We start from the raw sequence: 23,621 nt of genomic DNA on the forward strand, positions 1-23,621 counted from the left end.
CCGACCGCAAAGGCCTGCAAATATTCCATCCCTTCTGAGTACTCCCCATGTAAGTGTCTTAAACACATCAACCCAAGGAAGGGAAGGAAGAGTGTTCCAATTCATAACTAGATTATTTCACTCTTGACCAGTCAGAGGTTGAGTGTCAAGAGTCTCAAAAATGACCCTTGACTTGAGGTCCAAATCACAGAAAGTACATAATGAATTTGGTTTTCCAAATATGTTCCCTCTGTCTCTGACTTACTCCTAGCTCCTCAATGGTTATGGGGCCTCTGTTTTAGGCTCTGAGAACGCTACCCAGTGGCACCTTCTTCCTAGCAGGGAGGAAAGCCATCTCCACTAGACATTCTCTCTCTCCTTCCTCTATCTTATAATCCCTTGGCTCCTTTAACACTTTTGTAAACCCCTCCCTTTCCACAAAGTGTCTTGACTCATTGTGTTTCCATAGTGGTCATCCCTTATCCAGTTACATCCGCATCCTCGGCTGCAGTGGAGGTTTGGAATATTTGGGTCATGCCTGAGAGAAGGCTTACATGGCTTCAGGGTAAGTATTTACCAGATCAATAGCTTTTCACACTGACAAGTTTAACCTCTCTTTCATATATCTCTTTTGTGCTGTTACACAAAAGCATCCGCTTTCCATCAATCTTTGCTTGCAATGATGTTGTGCCGTTTCTCTCGTCTATGACTCTAAATTCAATAAGTGCTTAGCTCAAGAAGCAGGGGGGAAGAGAAATAAATATGCTCCATGCACAATACTAATCTGATTATTTCATTTCTCTGCTTCTTCATCTCCATCAGCCCTTTTTATAGTATAAATGCAAATTTCTTAGCATGAAATGTCATACCCCTGCTCCTCAAAAACTGCCCAAACATATCATGGCAGTGACTCAGCACCGTGTATCTTATTCTCCAACTACACCAAGTGCCTAAGGACTCACCAGATACAACTGTTGAATTGTTTGTTTATTTATTTGTTTATTTTTTTGCCACTACTCCAATTCAAGCCACTATCATCTTGTCACAACTACTTACTGGTCTTTCCACTTCCATTTTAATCCCCATTAATGCATGCTGCACATAGCAGATTTTTTTTTCAAAACGTAAGTCTTGAAATATTACTCTGCATAAACAGAACACTTCAGTGACTTCCCATTGTACTTGGGACAAAAGCCTGCATCCTTAGAATGACCACCAAGACCCCCCGTGGTCTTGTCCACACTATCTCACCAGTGTCCTCTCTATACCTTTCCCATGTGTTCTATGTCTCAGCCACAGTGGACTTTGGTCAGTTCCCAGAAGACACCATGGTTCTCCTGGCACAGGACCTTCTCTATCTCTCCTTACCTCACTCCCATTCCCACATGGGTCTCAGTTTAAATCTCAGTTACCCACAGAGGCCCTATTGGACACCTCCCATCCTAACACCTCATCAGTCTCAAGGCTACACCATCCAATGATGTCCTACACCTTTCCTATGGGTTATTGGTTTCATGCTCATCTTGCCTGAAAAGTGAGAGTTACATACTACATAGGGCAGGAGTAGGTTTTGTTTTTGGTTTTGTTTTGTTTTGTTTTGCTCTGCTCATCATTGTGTTCCCTGAGTCAAACACAGAACCCCTCACATAGTGAGAACTCAATAATTATAAGTGGACTATAGGAATGAAAGACCCAACTCACCCATACATTTACTTGCATGGTGCTTCTGGAAGGCAAATGCCTCTCCCTCTCCTGCCTCTTTCCTCCAGGGAAATTTCACTTTTCCCTCAAGGTCTACTTCCTCTAGGAAACGTGCCTTGACCTTAGTGTCAACTAACATTTCTCTTCTCTCTGTTCTCATATATGCTGCATGAGGTTCTACTGTATTATCTGTTGTTGTACTTAATGTTTCTCTCTCTAGCACCCAGCTAGACTCGAGTTGCCCAGCAATGACTTACTGAAGGGCCAGACCAATGAAAATAATCATACTGATGCCAACATGCATTGGTCCCCACACATACGCCACATAACGTACTTAGCTTTTTTGTTTTGTTTTGTTTTTTTCGAGATGGAGTCTTGCTCTGTTGCCCATGCTGATCTCAGCTCACTGCAACCTCCACCTGCCAGGTTCAAGCTATTCTTCTGCCTCAGCCTCCTGAGTAGTTGGAATTACAGGCAGCCACCACCACACTCAGCTAATTTTTTTTTTTTTTTTTTTGTATTTTTAGTAGAGACAGGGTTTCACCATTTTGGCCAGGTTGGTCTCAAACTCCTGACCTTAGGTGATCTGCCCGCCTCAGCCTCCCAAAGTGCTGGGATTATAGGTGTGAGCCACTGCGCCCAGCCAGCATTTTTATAGATAATATCTCATTTGATCTTCATAAAAGCTCTGTGAAATAAATATTATTATTATCACCTTTTCACAGATGAGGAAACTAGACTGCAAAAGGTTAAAGTCATACAACCAAGTTCACAGCTTAAAAAATGAAGCAAACTGACCCTAAAGCCTGTGCTTTTAACACATCTGAAACACTAATGACTAACTAAACACTTTCAGCCAGAGGATCTTTAGACCCTGAAAGCCACCTCTTATTTTAAGATCTCTTTCTTTTCAACGTGATTAGAAATTGAGGTGGAAGTAGAATACGTATGTCAACTTTATTCTGACCCTCTAGTGAGACATTATGTAAGAGTAGTCCACCCCAGCCAGACACACAGCAACGACTTCGAAACATGTGACTTCATTACATCCCCATTAAGGGCAAAGAGGAAGAGATACTCACCTGAAATAGTCAGGAAATGTAGGGGGAATTGTATGAGTCAGAACACAATTACCCATTTAGGAAATTGGTTTAGGAAATCAGCAACTGAACACCCCGGCTCAGGAGAAGCAAATGACTGTTCCCAGAGCAGGCAGGGTCATAATTTTATGGGTCAAAGGACAATCAGATTTTCAGGCAACAGTCTCTGTCTCTACCTCAGAACTACACCCAGTGGGCATGTGCACACACACACACAACACATACACACATACACACACACAACACACACAAGCCTTGCAATCTACACTAATTCATAATGTCATAATGGAAACTTCCTCAATATACATGCTAAAGTAATAATTATGATAACTAAATTTTGCAGATATACTTACAAGTCACATAAAACTTTTCAGAGATGTATTTATTTCCACTGTCATTCCATTTTGCAAATGAGAAAACCAAGGCAAGACATGATAGCCCTCTTACAAAGAAATCTGCCTTATAAGAAATGCTAAAGGAAGTCCTTCAAGTTGAAATGAAAGTAACATGAAGATAGTAACATGAAAGCAAATGAAAACATATAATTTACTGGAAAAGGGGTGTGTGTGCGTATATATATATGCACACACATACACAAATACATATTATAGTACTATAACATTGCATTACATGTAACATTACAAATATTGTATAAACAGCTTTTAATTTTGATACAGAAGTGAAAAGATAAAAGTATACAAACTATAAAATTACGTTAATGGATACATAATATAAAAGCATGAAATTTGTTACAACAATAACATAAAGGAGTCTAGTGGAATAGTACAGTTTTTGTATGTGATTGAAGTCAAGTTGTTATCATCTTAAAATAGATGATCATAACTATAAAATGTGTTATATAAGCCCCACAGCAACCAGAAAAGAAATACCTATAGGAAACACACAAAAGAAAATGAGGAAGGAATCAAAATATGATCCTAAATAATTTCTTAAATCACAAATAAGACAGCAAGAGAAAAAGATAAGGATGAAAGAGTTACAAGGAATATAGAAGATAATAAAATGATAAAAGTAAGTCATTTCCCATCAATACTTATGTATTTTTATTATTTATTTATTTATTTATTTTTTAAACAGAGGCTCACTCTGTCACCCAGGCTAGAGCACAGTGGTGTGATCTCAGCTAACCTCTGCCTCCTGGGTTCCAGTGACTTTCCTGCCTCAGCCTTCTGAGCAGCTGGGACTATAGGTGTCCACCAACATGTCTAATTTTTTTTTTTTTTTGTATTTTTTGTAGAGACAGGGTTTTGCCATGTTGGCCAGGCTAGTCTCAAACTCCTGACCTCAAGTGACCCACCTGCCTCAGCCTCCCAAAGTGCTAGGATTACAGGTATGAGCCACCATGCCTGGTGTAGTAATTACTTTAAATAGAAATAGATTAAACTGCCCTATCAAAAAATAAATTAAAAACCAGGTCCAATGATATGCTGTCTACAAGAGACTCACTTTAGATTTAAGGACACACATAGGCTGAGAGTGAAAACATGGAAAAAGATAACCCATACAAACAGCAATCAAAAGAAGAGTAGGGGTGGCAATACTTATATCAGATTAAATAGGCTTTAAGTAAGAGACATAGAAGGGCACTATAATGATAAAAAGGTGAATTCACCAGTAAGATATAGCAATTATAATATATATGTATCCTGTACCAGAGCAACCAAATATATGAAGTAAACATTGATTGATAAAACTGAAGTGAGAAAGAGAAAGCAACACCATAATAGTAGGAGATTTCAATATCCCACTTTCAATAACAGATAGGACATCCAAAGAGAATATAAGTAAGAAAACAGAGTGCTTGAACAACACTGAAGACCAACTATACTTAACAAACAAATACAGTCAATAGCAGCAGAATACACTTTCTTATTAAGTGCACATAGGATAGATCATGTGTTAGGTAACAAAACGAGTCTTGACGAATTTAAGTATCTTTCCCAACCACAACATAATAAAACCAAAAAACAATAACAGAATTAAGTATCTTTCCTAATGACCATGGAATAAAACTAAAAAACAATAACAGAAGAAAAACTGAAAAGCAATCACAGCATGTGGAAATTAAACAGCACAATCTTAAACAATCAATAGATCAAAGAAGAAGCCAAAAGGGAATTTGGAAAATATCCTTAGCTGAATGAAAACAAATACACAGCATACCAAAATTTGTGTGAAGTGGCAAAATCAATACTAAGAAAGAAGATTATAATGGTAAATGCTTACATTAAAAAAGAAGAGAGACCTCAAATAAACCTAAATTTACACCCCAAGGAACTAGAAACAGAGCAAACTATGCCCAAAGTAAGGAGAAGAAAGGAAATAATAAAAATTAGATTAGAACTAAATGAAATGGAGAATAGAAAAGCACTAGCAAAAAACAGTGAAACCAAGAATTGTTTTTTGAAAGATCGATGAAATTGACAAACAGCTAGGTTAAGGAAAATAAGTGGAGTCTAATCAGAAACAAAAGGAGATACTACTGCTGATGCCACAGAAATGAAAAGGATTATGAGACTACAATGAACGATGATACACCAAGAAAAAGTCAACAGCTTGGATAACCTAGAAAAGGTAGATAAATTTCTGGAAACACACAACCTATGTAGACTGAATCATGAAGAAATAGAAACTTGGAACAAACCTGTAACTATTAAGGGATTCAATAATTAATCATAAATCTTCCAACAAAGAAATACACATGATCAGATAGCTTTTTTTGTATTTCTTTGTTGGAAGAAATGTTGGTGTATTCCATGAAACATTTAAAGAAGAATTAATGCAAATTCTTCTCAACCTCTTCAAAAAAATTAAAGAAGAAGGAACACTTCCAAATTTATTTTGTGAGACCAACATTACTGTGATACCAAAGCCAGTCAAAGACACTACAAGTAAAGAAAAGTGCAGGCCAATATCATTGATGAATATAGATGCAAATTTCTCAACAAAATACTAGCAAACTGAATTCAGCAGCATATTCAATGGATAATATATCATGATCTAGTGGGGTTTATCTCTCAGATGCAAGGGTTCTACATAGCAAGAAGGAGACACCACATTAACAGAAGAAAGGATGAAAAGTATATCATCACCTCAACAGATGCAGAAAAGGCATTTGACAAATTTCAATACATTTCATGATAAAAACACTCAACAAAATGGGATTAGAAAAAAATTACTTTAACATGATGAAGACCATATACTCAATGGTAAAAAACAAAAACATTTTTTTTCCTAAGATCAAGAGCAAGTCAAAAGGTGCCCACTGTCACCACATTTATTCAACAAGGTAATAGAATTCTAGCTAGAGCAATTAGACAAGAAAGAGAAGCAAAAGGCATCAATATCTGAAGGGAAGAAGTAAAATTATCTCCATTTGCTGATGACATAATTTTATATGTAGAAAACCCTAAAGATTCTATCCACACACAAAAAATTGTTAGAACAAATAAACAAATTCAGTAAAATGGCATGATACAAAACCAACATACAAAAAAATAAACAAATTCAGTAAAATGGCATGATACAAAATCAACATACAAAAAATCAGTTGTATTTATATACACTAACAATAAACAATCCCAAAGGAAAATTAAGAAAGTGATCTCATTTATTATTGCATCAAGAAAACCCAAAATATTTAGGAATAAACATAACCAAATGGGTGAAATATTTGTACACTGAAAACTAGAAAACACTGAAGAAATTAATTTTAAAAGACACAGATAAATGGGAAGGCATTCTGCTTTCATAGATTGAAAGACTTAACATTGTTAAAATTTCCATGCTATCTACAATGATCTACAGATTCAATATAATCTCTATAAAAATCCCAGGGGATTTTTCAGAAATAGATAAAGCAATGCTAAAATTCATATGAAAACACAAAGAACCTTATAGAGTCAAAAAACCAACATAAAAGAACAAAGCCAGAATTGCTTCAAAATATACTACAAAGCTACAATAATCTAAATAATATGGTAGTGGTACACAGGCAAACATATAGATACATGGAACAGAAAGAGAACCTGGAAATAAATTGATGCTTATACAATAAAATGGTCTTTCACAAGGGTGTCAAGTTTACACAATGGGAAAATGATAGGCTTTTCAACCAGTGATGCTGCAAAATCTGTATATTCATATAAAAAATAATGAAATTCTACCCTTACTTCACCATAAACAAAAAATCAATTCAAAATGGATTAGAGACTTAAATGTAAGACCTGAAACTATAAAACTCCTAGAATAAAACAGAGGGAAAAGGCTTTATGACAGTAGTCTTGACAGTGATTTCTTGGATATGAGACCCAAAGCGCAGGCAATGAAAGCAAAAATAGACAAGTAGGACTACATCAAACTAAAATGTTTATACATAGCAAAGAAAAAATCAAGAGAGTGAAAAGGCAACCTACAGCATGAGAAAAATACCTGCAAACTATATCCTTGATAAAGGATTAATAGCCCAAATACACAAGAAATTTGTATAACTCAATAGCAAAAATAATAAAAGCAAAAATAAATAAGCCAATTTTAAAATGGGCAAATGTCTATTCAAAGATAGACATTTTTCCAAAGAAGATATACACTGACCAACGGATATATGAGAAGATTCTCAACATCACTAATCATCAGAAAAAGGCAAATGAAAACCGTAACCACAACCTCCTATCTGTTAGGATGGCTATTATCAGTAAAAAACAACCCCACAGACCTAAAAGATAACGAGTGTTAGCAAGGACGTGGCGACACTGGAACCTTTGTGCACTTTTGATGGGAATGTGAAAAGGGGCAGCCACTTAGGGAAAGAGTGACAGATAAAGATGTCTTGCTGTAAACTGTTAAGATTTTGGAATTATTGCCACAGAAGACGTTGGCTAATACACCCTCTGTTTGATTTCCTTTTGGCCAAGGATTTTCATAGCGCTTTCTCTCAAATCCCATTGTGCAATAATATTGCTTCTTGTATGAAGAAGACCAGATTTCCTAGCCAAATTCCTAATAATCAGGAAACTCCACTAGAACATTGGCTATCAGTTTTATTTTAGCAGTTGAATCATGTTTTCTTTTTAATTTTCAAAGGAAACCTAACACAGTGTCCCATTATATGGATGCAGAGCTAGTATAAGGAAATAAAGAAATGAATTCCACTCTAATCCCCTTCCCAATAGTAACAATTATAAATCTACTTCTCAAGAAGGAAGCCCATTCACTTTAATCAAACACAGAATACTGAATGATTTTAAAGTAATACTAAATTCTCTGGATGATACAACATCCTTGGTAAACTATTATTAAACCCATTGTAAGGATCAGTAAAGTGAAAATCAAAGACGTAACTTAATTATAATTTCATAGAAAGGAAGGGATGCAGCCACACTCAAATCTAGAACTTCTGGCTTCTAAAAGAAGTATGTTTTTCCTAATACTACTCTCCATAGCAAGTGTTCCTTAAAAATCAAATAATAACATATGAATGAATCCATGACAGGCTGAGAAAATCAGCAAATGAATAAAATTAAAGATGCAAATGGTCTTAGACAGAAATATGTTAAAGGATATTTCTGAAAATCATAAACTTTATCTTTAAAAGTACATCACTTGGAAGTGGGAAAAAAAATGAATGCAAATCTTAATTTCTATGTAAAAATAAAGTATTTGTCAATTCAAAAGAAGGCAGTCTCAACTGAACTCATCTTTCCTACTTGCACTTTGAAATGTGGAAGACAAACTCAGCTTCTCAAAACCACCTGGTTTTATGTGGGTACATATGGCACCGTGGTTTAAAGCCCACGCAGGCTACCACTCAAATGAAATTTAGGACACACAGCATAGGAATCTGGGTGCCAGGTCCTGTGGCAAAGCACATATAGTAAAAAACAGAAATCTCAAGACTGCAGTTCAGTGAATCTTTATTCGTTACACAACTGTGTAGTCACCATATAGAGCAACATATAAAAACAATTTCAGTCAATCCCACCCCCTCCTGGTCATTACGGCCCACATATAAAACTACCATTCTGACCTCGATCACCATTGATTAGTTCTTTCTTTTAAAAACTTTTTATATAAATAGAATATCATATTTTGTGTGTGTGTCTGGATTCATTCATCCAGTATCATATCTGTGAGATTCATCCATGCAGTTGAAAATGTAAGAAGTTTTGGCTTCTGAGCAGCAGTCCATTATGTGGATGACCGTTTTATTTATTTAAAGTTTATTTTAAACTTTTATTTGCTTTCATTTTATAGGTATCTCTTATAGAAACATATAACTGATTTTTAGAAATATAAAGTCGGATTATTATACTTTTATCCAATCTAAGGCATTGTCTTTTGATATAGATGTTAAATCGATTTAAACTAATTATGATGACTGACATTTTAGGAATCTTTTCAGTCCTCTTTTATTCTTTCTAAATCTTTTCAGGTTTCATTGTTTTAAAGGTATTCTTTGTTTTCTGCCTCTGTTCTTTTCTCCAGGAATTCTGTGTTCATGATTTTCTTTTTCAAAATTTTATTTTTAAGATTTTCAAATACAGAAAAACTAAAAGAATAATGCAACAAACACCAATGTATCCTCTACTTAGGATGAACAATTATTAAGATTTGCTACTTTTATTTTTTGATTTATCCTTTCTTTATATATAAATGTAATGAGTGTTTGCGTGCATGTGCGTGTTCACACACGTGCACATACTTGCTTTTGGTTAAATGATTTGAAAGTAAATTATATAATTTATCTCTACAACTCCAGCAAATATTTCTTACAAATAACACAGTTGGCCTGTAATCCCAGCACCTTGGGAGGCCAAGGTGGGTGGATCATTTGAGGTCAGGAGTTTGAGACCAGCCTGACCAACATGGTGAAAGCCCATCTCTACTAAAAATGCAAAAATTAGCTGGGCACGGTGGCGGGCGTCTATAGTCCCAGCTACTCAGGAGGCTGAGGCAGGATAATCGCTTGAACCTGGGAAGTGGAGGTTGCAGTGAGCTGAGATAGCGCCACTGCACTCCTCCAGCCTGGGTGACAGAGCAAGACTCTGTCTCAAAAATAAAATAACAGGGTTGTCTCACATTACTTCAAAGCCATTTACACAACTAAGAAAACAGGCAATAGTTCCTCGTATATTTAACTTCCATCCCATATCCAAGGTTCCCTAAACCTCCCCAAAACGTTTTTTAGAGCTGTGCCCATGCCTCTCCACCATCACTCCAATCCAGAATCCCATGAGGATTCAGGCCTTGAGTCTCTTTGTATCTCTGAGTCTCTTTAATTTAGAGAAGTCCATATTTTTTAAATGATTCCTGCCTGTTGAAAAGATCATGTTAGTTTTCTTGCAGAATGTTCCACGTTCTAGATCTGTCTGTTTTCCCATAGTGCCCTTCATTTTTCTATTCCCTGTGCTTCTTCTAAAATGGAAGTTACATTTAAAAGTTTGATGAGATTCAGATAAACATTTTTGTTAAGAATGCTTTGCAAGTGATGCTGAGGACTTCACACGGCATCACATCATAAGGCAAAGAATGCTAGAAAATCCCTCCATGAATGAGGCTCAGCTTGATCACTTGGAGGTAGCTGCCATTTCTGTTCATAGTAAAATAGCAATTTTCCTAATTGTCATTAGAGCCAGGTGATGTTTTGGCATCACCTACTATCCTGTTTCCCAACCATTTCAGCAAAGAGTCTTAGCGTTCATCTAAGGCTGTCCTCTGCATCAAAATACTATTTTTTTTAATTCCCCAGTTCGTCCTCCTAAGCCTACATGTCTATGGGTGCCAGGTTCAAGATAAACATTGACTGAAGACATTTTTCCTGTTTCTACTCCACAATGCTTTTCACTAATATAATCTGCAGAGATCCTGATTATTACTAGAGTCACTATTGTTATTCAATTTTTAAATTTCAAAAATGTGTAACTACTGCATTTAGTCACATGAGCAAGTTCAACTCTTTCGAATTTACTCTGCCTGTTTAGCTGACATCAGTGCCCACCACATAGTCCTTGTAGGCACAGACATCCTCATCCTCGGCTTTTAACTTAGATATGTCAATAGGTGAGCTGCTATACACACTCAGGTAGCTTCCTCAAGAAAGGAACAGCGGCATTAAAACATCACATCATCATCAGTCCTCTTCATGAGCATTTCAGCAGAAATAGACAGCTGGCTGTTATCACAACCACAATTTCGAACTGCACTTATTAAGGATATGAAGAAAGCCAAGCAGAGGTGGATACAGGTGTCCATCTAGTCCTGTGAAGAAAGGATATGGGTGATGCTCTGCTTCTCAGGTCTTTTGGCGGCATTTGCCTTCCATCATTCCTTCCATCGTGCCTTCAAAACCTCCCCCGGCAGCACAACATCCTTCCTTCGACAGAGACTTGTGGCAGATGGGGAAGGCGGTCCGGCTCGCCTTTCCTGGAGCAGTGCAGGAAATGACAGAAGGCTACCTTGTTGGTGATGTGCTTTTTGGCTCCAGCATGTGATTATGTTGGATGGCACTGCCTAAAAAATCAGTCTGAACAAACTTTGATTCTCTCTTCTCAAGATATATTTGAACTGCATGTGTTCTTCCCACACACTCTGAGTTCCTCTAAAAGAAATGCCTCTGTTTGCATAGTTGGAAGAAGTAAAGCTGCACACTGAAGTTCTGCTTATCTAGTGGGCAGCCCTTTGGAACTCTCAGAAAGCTCCCATACACCACTCTGCAAGCGTGGCCTTACTGTGATGCTAGAGGTCATTATGTGGAAGACACTCTACTGAAATCAAGTCAATGCACAACCAACTTTATTATCTTTTTTTTTTTTTTTTTTTTTGAGATAGAGTCTCCCTCTGTCGCCCAGGTTGGAGTGCAATGGTGTGATCTTGGCTCACTGCAACCTCTGCCTCCCGGTTTCAAGTGATTCTCCTGCCTCAGCCTCCCAAGTAGCTGGGACTACAGGTGCCCGCTACCGCACCCGACTAATTTTTTGTATTTTTAGTAGAGACGGGGTTTCGCCATGTTAGCCAGGATGGTCTTGATCTCTTGATCTTATGATCCACTTGCCTCAGCCCAAAGTTCTGGGATGACAGGTTTGAGCCACCACGCCCAGCCTAACTTTATTAACTTAAGGGCCCAACTTTATTTTATCTTTAAGGCCCAACTGAAATCCATTTCATTTATGTGGTCTTTTTCTGTTGCTCCCTAGAAGCATTCTTCCTGCTCCGGGCTTTGTACTTGCTCTTCTTTTGCCTGGAAACACTTCCTCTAGCTACGCCATTGGCTCACTCTCACCCTACCACCAGTGACTTGCATATTACCTCTTAATGAGACCATTCCTGATTATTCTGCTTAAAACTGCAACCCTCTCCTTCCGTACTTCCTATCCTCTATTCCTGCTTTAATTTTCTCTTTGGCATTTATCAGTAACACCAGTACACTACATATTTTGCTTATATATATTCCTTTCTGTCTCCCTCTATTTCCTCTATCACGTCAGCCCAAAGTTCTGGGATTACAGGTTTGAGTCACAGCGCCCGGCCAACTTTATTATCTTAAGAGCCCACCTTTATTTTATCTTTAAAGCCCAACTGAAATCCTGCAGTAGGGTCAGGGTTTCATCTGCTGTATTTGCCACCATACCCACATTGCCAAGAACCATGCTTTGTACAGGGTAGACCCTCAGTAAGTATTTGTTAAATTAAAGTTCTACACCCAGAGGTGACTATTGGCATCATCCCCACTGTAAAAGCAACAAGGCTGACAGGCACAGTGATGTCATTAACATACCCAGGGTTGGACCATTCCCAACCCATGGCAGAGGCAGGCGAACTCCAGAGAATGATTATTTAGACCAAGTCTGCACAAGTGCAACAGAAGCACACAAAGGAAAAGATCCAATAATCTGATCCATATGGTTCCCAAAGGTCCCAAGACCTAAAAAAAAGTGGGGGGGGGCTCCCTGCCTTGCTTGTGGGCCATTTGTAGAACCTTAAACAAAAGATATTATGATAGCATAATAACAATAATAATGGCAGTGGCTGACATTCATTTGGTTCTTAATTATATGCCAGGTATTAAGTTCTAAACACTTCACATCAATCACGTCATTTAATTTTTTTCCAGTCTTCTAACTGGCTGGCACTATTGTGTTCCCATTGTACGTATAAGAATGTTGCGACGTAAAGAGGTTAATTTGTTCATACAGACAGCAAATAACTGAGACAGCAATTCGAACACAGAAAATTGAATAACTCTTTACTAAACCACCAAATGAATATAGAGAAAAAGATCAGAGAGGCCATCATTTCTGGGTTAGGCCTTGTTAGTCCTAAGGTGGGTCTCGAAGGATGAGCATGGGTTTATGAGGCAAAGAAAACAAAGATAAGCTTCCAGGCAAAAGAAGCTACATGTGCGCAAGCGTAAGACGGCAGAGTTTGGTATGACATAGGGAAGAGTGATGGGAGGAAGGTGGCAACAGGAAACTGATGAGCATGAGGCTGGAGCAGCTGGACCAGAGCTAGATCCTGAACAGCCTGGTGCGCTGCACTCAGGAGTTTAGGGTGAATCATAAGATCTGAAAAGCACAAATTAAGAGGCTTAAGCAGGCAAATGGAACAGTCATATTTACGCACTAGAAAGATGATTCCATAGGCCAGTGGTCCTCCGTCTGGGGAAGATTTTGCCCACTCCCTTTTTCCAGAGATATTTGGCAGTGTCTGAAGATATTTTTGGCTGTCAGAATTAAGAAGACGCTGCTGGCATCCAGCTGGTCAAGGCCAAGGATGCTGCCAAAGGTCCTACAATGCACAGGACAGCCTCTCACAACCAAAATGTCAACAGTGCTGATGTTATATATAGTAAAAGTGGACAATGAACAAGGCAGCTGCATCATACAACTATAAGAAGCACCACTCAAATGGAATCTCTGGGAATGACACCTCCTGGATTTAAGCCTTGTCCAGCTGGCTTGGCCACACATTTTGACCTTTAACCATGAGATGGATGGGAACCAGACCTGAGGGCAGGAGAGGAGGTCCTGAGAGCTCAGCAGACAAAACAGCAAAAAGTGATTAAGACTGTCACCTAGGTAAGAATAAGGAGAAATAAAAAAGCAGGGAGATATTTAAGAAACAGTTAATTACTATACAGTTCTTGGTTTCTAGCTTTCTGAGTATCAAATACACAAAGTACTGATTCCGTCAAAGGAAAGAAATACTCAACACTCTCCTAAATTACAGATAAATCTTTATGCCATCCAATTAGGAATTTCCAAAAATGGACTGCCAAATTAATTTGTCTGTTTAAAGCCATACCCCAGATGTCTTATTCATCATACATGATAGTATTCATTGAAATAAATGTTTAACAGCCAACAATTAACAAAGTGGTCATACTTTAAAAGTTTAATTTGCTACCGATATAGTTTTGCATTAACAACTTGGAAAACAATTGCAAATTACACAATTCAATTTTCCAAATGGATTATTTTGTAACTAGACAGGCAAACTGTTGAAATTTCTTCTGCTGTTTCAAAAAGATTCATACAATGGGATTTTAAAGGCACATTCCCTTGAGGAACTGGCATACTCCTGTCAGAATTATGCAATTAGTCTGCATTTTGTGGGAATATCAACTGTGTTTCTGGTGTGCTGCAAAGTCAAAAGCCATTTTTATAAAAAAAAGGATCTGATTTCCAATTTTTCCCTTTCTTTTGCTGATGATCATTTACAGATGATGATTTATTTATGTTTACCAAGTAAAAACAAGACTGCTACCTAAAAGGTAATTTTCCGCCTTGCTTTGTAGGTTGTATCCTAATTATTTTTTCCCTTGTGGGACTGAATGAATTAAGTGAGCAATTCACTTTGTATATGCAAATTGCAAAGCTCTGCAGAAGCTTCAAATTATTTCATTCTTAAAAAAAATGTAAAGTAATTATCCTACGGAAAATAAAGAGGCACAAGCCCCTTTAACTTTTGTAGGTTGTCTTCAAAAATAAAACTAACATGAAAACCATCCATTTCTGAGTCCACAATGTTTCTGAAGTGTTAACAAATAACCCAATTAAATTATAACAATTATTTTTATATAATTATGTTTAAAATGGCAGAATACTCTAAAGTACTCTAATAAGCATTTCTATTAAAAATTTCCAAAAGATTTTGTATGGTGTGTGACAAAACTTTTAACCTTTTCATACTATCTTTTCTAGAAAAACACCAGTGACTTAAATATACAGTGTCAGTGAGCAGGGAAAAGCAAGCAAAGAGAAACACCCTTAGTTTTCATCAAAAATTTTATCCACAAGACGTTTCATCCAAGCTCCTCCCAGGACCCTTGAACATGGCAGTTTAAGCAAATACTTTATTAATATTTTCTTCAGAAAGAACCAGTCTAGACAGTCATAGTCCAGTCCCCATATATATGGTTTCATTCTTTCCAAAAATATCTACATGCCCTTGGTCACTTAAAATAGGGACTAGCGCCTGTCTGAGTTATAAATGTGGACGTCTCCTTGAAGAGTGGATCTTTATTTGTCCATGTGAAATAACTAAAATATCCATTTGTGCATTGTGTCTGCCTTTAAAAATGCTTAAGTTGAAAAGTTTACATCTGAAATTTACAGAGAAAATGGAATCTGACATGAGGAGGACTTTCATAAGCTGTCAGTGGGTGGATGATTTTATATAACCTTTCTAGAGACATCTGGTGTAACTAGAAAAAACTTAAAGGTGCAGGCTGTTACCTGATAACCTCACTTTTCAGCCTGCTCTGTCCACAAATATTAGTCTGAGCACATGAAAATAGATGCACATGTTCTTTACTGTAATATGATTTGCATTAGCAGAAAATTGGAAATATTTCTGCCCACCAATTTGGGTATGCTTAAACAGATTATGGTGTATTGATACTAAACAGTACCCTAGAGCTGTTAAATTAAGGAGGTATAGCCATTAATTATTGACTTAGAATTAAAGTCAAAACATGAAGAAAAGGGGAGTAGGGTAATTCGTGTGATCATATAATTTATCTCATTAACCACAATATTTTGAATATGAAAGGAATTGCCACTATAATTTATGCAAGAACCACAAGCTCACCAAATGTGTCCTATGGAAACCTGAATTTATGGACTACTTAAATATAATATGTATAATATGTAATGAATTACTCCATATTAGCTCTAAAACTAATTTATATGTATGTGAGAATGTGTTTCTGTGTGTGTAGACAGAGGAAAGAGTTTGGAAAATGTACTTTAAACTATTAGCATTTTTTTCTGATGACAGGGATTAGGGTCTAACATCAGATTTTTTTTTTCATTTTAGTTCATACATTTCAGAATCATTTATATTTGTTACAGAAACAATGTTTTTGTAATAACATATGGAATAAGAAGTGTAAAGAGAAAAAATAAATCTGCAAAAAAAAAATTTAAACAGATTAGTAGATTTCCATCTTTTGTCAACAGAATTTCTTGGACAATGGCTGCCTTGGCTAATAATAGCCTGTGATTTCTCCCAAATGGAAAAACTATCTGACAAACTTTTCACCAACTTGAGAAAACCCACCCTTTCCTTTTGGCGTCATTTACAAGGAGATTATATGTGTACTCGGACTATCTTTAGGTGTGTATGCACATATGCATACAAATGTGAAACTGGATAGAGTGTATCCTAGAGATACATGTTATTAAGAAATTCATGTAAGAAACACATATGAATGGAGGAAAAACATCTACAATCAATTCACTTCATAAGTAAAGTTTGGTTTTGTCTCGTTTTTCTTATTTCATTATGTGTATTGTGTGTTTCTGAAAACTATAACTAAGCTAACCAAAAACAAATAGTCCAATGACAGACTAAACAAATTAAACTTTCATAAACTGGTAAAAACCTGAGGCTCCTCCCAAAACGCAAAGACAATTAATCATTTCTAAGATTAGTTAAATAATTGTGGGGTAGGAGAGAAAACTAGATGATTGTTTTGTCATATCATAGGCCAAAAATGATTGACTTATACAAATTAGATACTCAATTTTAAAAACCTTACAATTTAATACAAATTAAATGAAATAATCAGGTATAAATGTAATAAAGTGTACAGGATTTGAAGACTGAACATTAGAAGATGCTGATGAAACACATTTTTAAAATCCTCTAATAAATGGAGAATCATACCATGCTCATGAATGGACTTAACATAGAAAAGATATCAGCTCTCCCACAATTTGATCTATAGGCTTAACATAATTCTCAAAATCCCAGGGATTTTCTGTAGATACAGACAGGCTTATTTTTAAGTTTTATGGAAAAGCACAGCCACTAGATAACTTTGAAAAAGAGAATAAAGTGAAATGAATCACTCTACCCAATATTAAAGATTACTATATAGCTACAGTAATCAAGAGAGTATGATATTGGCAGAGAAACAGATATACAGCTCAATGGAAAAGAATAGAGAATCCAGGAACAGACTCACATAAATATGCTCAAATAATTTTTGACAAAGGTAAAAAAGCAATTCAATGAGGAAAGAATAATTTTTTTCAACAAATGGTAGTGGAATAATTGGACAATCACAGGGAAAAAGAATTAAACTCAAACCACATTTCACTCCTAATACAAAAATTAAACTCAAAATGAATCATATTTCAACGTAAAACTTAAAACTATAACTTCGTTCTTAAGAAAAAAAACAAGAAAATCTTTAGGATCTAAGTTCAGGCAAGGAGTTCTTAGATGTGACACCAAAAGCATGAGCAATAAAAGTAAAAATTCATAAATTGGATCTCATCAAAATTAATACTTTTCTTCTGCAAAAGATCCTGTTAAGAGGGTGAAAGAAAAAGCTATGCATTAGGAGAACATATTTGGAAGCACATATCTGACACATATATATATATACACACACACGCACACACTCCCAATACTCAATAGTAAAAAAAAGAAAAAAAAATAGAAAATAGGTCAAATACATAAAAGGACATTTCATAGAAGATATACAGAAGCATGTTCAACATTATTAGCCACTAGGGAATGCAAATTAAAACCACAATGAAATGTCACTATTAGAATGACTAAAATAAATCCCAGTGCTTTGGGAGGCTGAGGAGGGTGTATCACTTGAGGCCAGGAGTTCAAGTCCAGCTTGGGCATCTCATCTCTGCAAAGCATTAAAAAATTAGCCAGGCATGGTGGTGCATGCCTGTAGTCCTAGCCACTTGGTAGGCTGAGGTGAGAGGATCTCTTGAGGCCAGGCCTTCAAGGCTACAGTGAACCATAATCATGCCACTGCACTCCAGCCTGGGTGACAGAGCAAGATCCCGTCTCAAAAAGAAAAGAATTGACGAAAATAAAAATAGTGACACCACCAAATGCCAAATGCTGATGAGAATGCAGAGAAACTGGATTACTCATACATTGCTCATGGGACCGTAAAATGGTAGAGTCCCTCTGGAACACAGTTGGACAGCTTTTCACAAAACTAAACGTGCAACTACCATATGACCCAGCAATTACATTCTTCAGAATTTACCCCAGAAATGGAGAGGAGGTGGGGACAACTTATGTTCATTCAGCATGAACTTGAATGTTCATACCAATTTTATTTGTAATGACGAGAAACTAAAAATGACCCAGATGTTCCTCAGTGGATGAATGTATGCAAACTCCAGTAATGCATCCTATGGATTACTACTTAGCAATAAAAGGGAATGGGCTATTGCTATGCACAGTAACTTGGATAAGTCCCAAGGGAGTTATGTTGTGTGAAGAAGGCCAATCCCAAACGATTACATATTCTTGAAAAGAAAAAAAAATTGTAGAAATGGGAAACAGATTAGTGCCTGCTGGGGTGGTGGGGTGGTGGGGTGGGAGGACTGGAGGATATGATTACGAAAGGGCAACACAAAAAGTCCTTTTGCTGATGGAAATGTTCAGGGTTTTTTTTTTTTTTTTTTTTTTTTGAGATGGAGTCACGCCTGTCACACCAGACTGGAGTGCAGTGGCGTGATCTCGGCTCACTGCAACCTCCGCCTCCCAGATTCAAGTGATTCTCCTGCCTCAGCCTCCTGAGTAGCTGGGACTACAGGCACATGCCACCACGCCCGGCTAATTTTTTTGTAGTTTTTAGTAGAGACGTGGTTTCACCCTGCTGGCCAAGATGGTTTCCTGACCTCGTGATCCATCCACCTCGGCCTCCCAAAGTGCCGGGATTACAGGCATGAGCCACCACGCCCTGCCATGTTCAGTATCCTAATGTGGTGAGGGATACAAGAACCTGCAGGTGACAACATGCACATAGTAAGCTTCCTGGAGCTTACAGTATACTGGCAGTAAACAAATATACAAGTAGATGACTTTTTTTTTTTAAGAGACAATGTTAGAGAGACTATGTTGAGACTGTTGCTCAGGCTGCTCTCAAACTCCTGGGCTCAAGTGATCCTCCCACCTCAGCCTCCCAAAATACCAAAACACTGAGATCACAGGCATGAGCCACGGCACCTGGCCAACATAATTTCAACAGTGAGAAAGGCTATGTACTTAATATATGGTAGTTTTTCTTGTCCACAACTTCTGTTTCAGAGGTTTCGGGTTACCTATGGTCAGCTGTGCTCTGAAAATAGGTGAGTATGGTACAATAGATACTTTGAGAGAGAGAGGCCACATTCATATAACTTTTATTACAGTATATTGTTATAATTGTTCTCTTCTATTATTAGTTATTGTCAATCTCTTATTGTGCCTAATTTACGAATTAAACTTTATCATAGTTATGTACCTATAGGAAAAAACATAGAATATATAGGGTTGACAACTATACACAGTTTCAACCATCCACTGGGGGTCTTGGAATATATCCCCAGACAGAAAGTGAGAGTACAGTACTAAAGAAATGTGATTCTGACTAGCATAGAGTATTCAAATAGGGCCCTTTTCAGGCACTGAAATTGAGCTAATCCCTGGAGGAAGAGAAAAAAAAATGGGGGAGAGCTCGATAGACCAAAGGAACAGAAACTGCAAAGGCTTTGAGACAGGAGCAGTGAAGGGAGGTCATTGTAGCAAAGTGACAAGTGGCCTGGCAGGTCAGAGAAATGTGCTGGAGCAGAATCATGCAGGGCCTAGGAGCCCAGGGTATTGGCAGTGAGCTTTGATACAATTCTAAGGGTGATGGGAAGGCTCAAAAAGAAACAAAGAAATCTTGCAGAGGCATAGCTTTGAAACCATCTTGTACTTGCAACTCACAGGTGATATCTGACCCAGCGTTTGTGACTCCTGCCCCAGTAGATGTTACAACGTGGGGCTGACATCACCTTTGACCTTGTTTCATCCATGGTCATACTACATGGTATATGTATATTTTCTCTCTCTCTCTGATTTTGTTCTTTGTGTTTTCTTTGAAACCTGTCGTTCTGGCATATAAAACATTCAGCTTTCCAATCACAATTAGGGTATCCTTACAGAGGGGGCATAGACACAAATTTGTCCTTGATGGTTTTAATGGTGGTACTGACCAAAATAATATTTTGTGAAGCATATGTGTATCTCTAATAAAAATGTTATTATAGCTAAAGTATTTGTAATGTTTTCCATGACAATGAATGTATATATATATATATATATATATATATATATATAAACTATAAATAACTGAAAGAAAATAGGAGTCTAGGTCCATCGCAAATAACGTATGATGATAGTTTTATTTGTAATTTACACATATTAAAATAGTAGACCTACTAAGCATAGTGTCACATGTTGCCTCCTGGGAATACCATTGCTTTCTCTTTCTAGCATGAGTTCAAGGGGTAAATAAGAGATTTAAAAAAATTTTAAAGGCAGCTTTCAGGACAGTCACCTAGAGAGATATTCAATTTGTCCTTTCTTGTATCAACTAAAAGATCTTTGCTTCCAGTCTCTCTCGAAACAATGGAACGTGTGACAAGAGTGAGCCCACATTGCTGTAAGACAAGAACCTTGTACTTAATAACAGGAAAGCAAAAAAAAAAAAAAAAACCTGACAAATAGAGAAGAGGAAAGCAACGGGGACAGGCAATAAGATCATTAACAAATGAGACTGATATAAGAATCACTTTCTAACATTTATGGGGAAGGGCACAGGGGTTTAAGCATGTTACTGAATGTTCCACATACAGTAGAATATTTATTGAAAGTAAAGTAAGGGTTACAATTTGTAAGTAAGAAGAAAGAGTTGATGAGATTACATAAATGAGCCAAACCATTAACTTTCTAAAGGGACGGAGTCTGTTGGTAATGCTGGAAGTTAATAAAACAAGAAACAAAGTTATAAACACATCACTGAGAGTTACAGAGGCGACCACCAGGAAAATGAACACCAGGGAATGACAATGGTGATTAAGCCTCGGGAAGTGAATTCATTTCCTAGAACAGGGTTGTAGTAACAAAGTACTGGGTTCTTGCACAACAGAAATTTATGCTGTCACAGTTCCGGAGGCCAGAGCCCAAAATCAAAGTGCTGGTGGGTTGGTTCCTACTGGAGGCTGTGAGGGAGAGTCTGTTCCATGCATCTCTCCTACGGTCTGGTGGCTGCTGGCAGTCCTTGCCACTTTTGGCTCTTAATTGCATCACTCCAGTCTCTGCCTGTCTTCACATGGCTTTCTCCCTGTGGGTCTGTGTTTCTTCTTGTAAGGTGCCAGCTATGGGACTGGGGTCCACCCTAATCCAATAACCCCAATGCAACTTGAATACATCTACAAAGATCCTAGTTCCAAATAAAGTCATATCCACAGGTATCAGCAGTTACACCTTAGGCATATATTTTTGGGAGGTCGCAATTCAACCCACAATAGAAGGGTGGGAATAAAGTAGGCACTACTACTTTTCACGATAAACTCTTCAATACCATTTGATTTTTCTTAACCTTCTGCATGTTTTAGATTGATTTTTTTTAAATGTAAATATGTGTACAAATGAGGCCTGGCACAGTGGCTTGTGCCTGTAATCCCAGCACTTTGGGAGGCCCAGGAGGGAGGATCACTTGAGCCCATGAGTTTGAGACCAGCATGGACAACATAGCAAGACCCTGTCTCTACAAATATTAAAAAATCAGCTGGGCATGGTGGTGCACGCCTATAGTTCCAGCAACTCAGGAGGCTGATGTGGGAGGACTGCTTAAGCTCAGGAGGCAGAGGTTGCAATGAGCCGAGATAGCACCACTGCACTCCAGCCTATATGGCAAAGCAAGACCCTGTCTCAAATAATAATAATAATAAGTAAAATTTAAAATATGATGTCATTATCTCTGTTATTGGAGGGTCTTCTCCATAACACAAAACTATGCGTGTGCTCAGATGACAGAGAATTTGGCATGTGAGTCGCACAACCCTTTTAATTCTCAATACACCAGGGTTCCCTAACATTTCTACTACGCAATACTAGTATAAGTAGGCCAAGAATCATTTCCTGGGAACCCTAAGGGTCTGTGGAATCCAAAGCACCTACTTTGCATGAGACACTATGCTGGAAAGATAGATATAAAGATGAATAAAGCATGGTTTCTATCTTCAAGAAATTCAAATCCAGTGGACAGCGACCATGTCAGGATACTCCTGACTGTGAATAATAGGATTCCCTATCCAGAGTGCATTGGATGATGAGGAAATTTTACTACATCTCTAATAGCTAGGACTCTGGTGCACATGAGAGAAAATCCAACATTATAAAGGCTTAAACAAGAAAGAAGTTTATTCCTCTCATATAAAACAAAACCAGAGGTAGGTAGCCTTGGGCTGCCCTGGTGTTCTACGGTGTCAGGGAGCACAGACCAGCCCTGAACACCCAATTCCAGGCTTCTACCTGTTGCTGAGCTACCCTCAATCCATAAGCTTTCGAGTATCATGGGCCAAGATGGCTGACGCCCATTTTCGAATCAGCAGAAAAGAGCAAGAGAAAAAGAAGGGCACGTGTCTTCTGTGCTTCTTCACCTGAGGCCAGGAATCAGTTGCAGGAACATATCTCGCTGCACAGGGGTCTTTACTATGGGTTGCCTTGTCTCCAACGAGAAATCAGATATCCATTACCAAAGAAGAAGGGATCGGCCCTAACCGGACAGAACCTGCCACCACTGTGAAAATAAAGCCCTGCTTTCATCGTGACCAGTGCATCCAGGCAGAGCGGGTCCAGCAGATGAACCACCTCAGGGAAAGTCGAGAAGACTCATGGGGAGATGAAGACAGAGCAGAGACTTTGAGGGATGGATAAATGTTTGCCACACGGACCAGGAAAGAACAGGGGTCTATACAGCGAGAGGGCTGCCTGCAAACCTTGTGACGGATTGATTTGGGAGGGAATACGGGAGAGAGTAAGTCAAAGAAAACTCCCTGGCTTCTGCCTTGAATAACAGAATGGATCTTGATGCCGTACAATGAGCCACGGAAGCCCATAAAGAAACCAAGCTCAGGCCGGGCGCGGTGTCTCACGCCTGTAATCCCAGCACTTTGGGAGGCCGAGGCGGGCGGATCACCTGAGATCGGGAGTTCAAGACCAGCCTGCCCAACTTGGTGAAACCCCGTCTCTACTAAAAATACAAAAACTTAGCTGGGTGTGGTGGTGGATGCCTGTAAACCCAGCTACTCAGGAGGCTGAGGCAGAAGAATCACTTGAACCCAGGAGACGGAAGTTGCAGTGAGCTGAGATCCCACCATTGCACTCCAGCCTGGGCAACAAGAGCAAAAACTCCATCTCAAAAAAAAAAAAAAAAAAAAAAAAAAGGAAAAAAGAAACCAAGCTCGGGTAGGAAAGAGTTCATTCAGTTTTGAACGTGTTTCAGGAGTCTATGGCACTCTGGTGCAG

The 23,621-nt window shown here is 38.0% G+C and overlaps 1 protein-coding gene across 2 annotated transcripts in view; it reads right to left on the reverse strand.

Moving 5' to 3' along the window:
• Positions 1 to 23,621, reverse strand: part of DOK5 (docking protein 5) — a 181,597-nt gene that overhangs the window by 63,923 nt on the left and 94,053 nt on the right. The window lies entirely within an intron of this gene.

Source organism: Colobus angolensis, unplaced genomic scaffold, assembly GCF_000951035.1.
Source record: "Colobus angolensis palliatus isolate OR3802 unplaced genomic scaffold, Cang.pa_1.0 Scaffold156, whole genome shotgun sequence".
Classification (NCBI taxonomy): Eukaryota; Metazoa; Chordata; class Mammalia; order Primates; family Cercopithecidae; genus Colobus; species Colobus angolensis.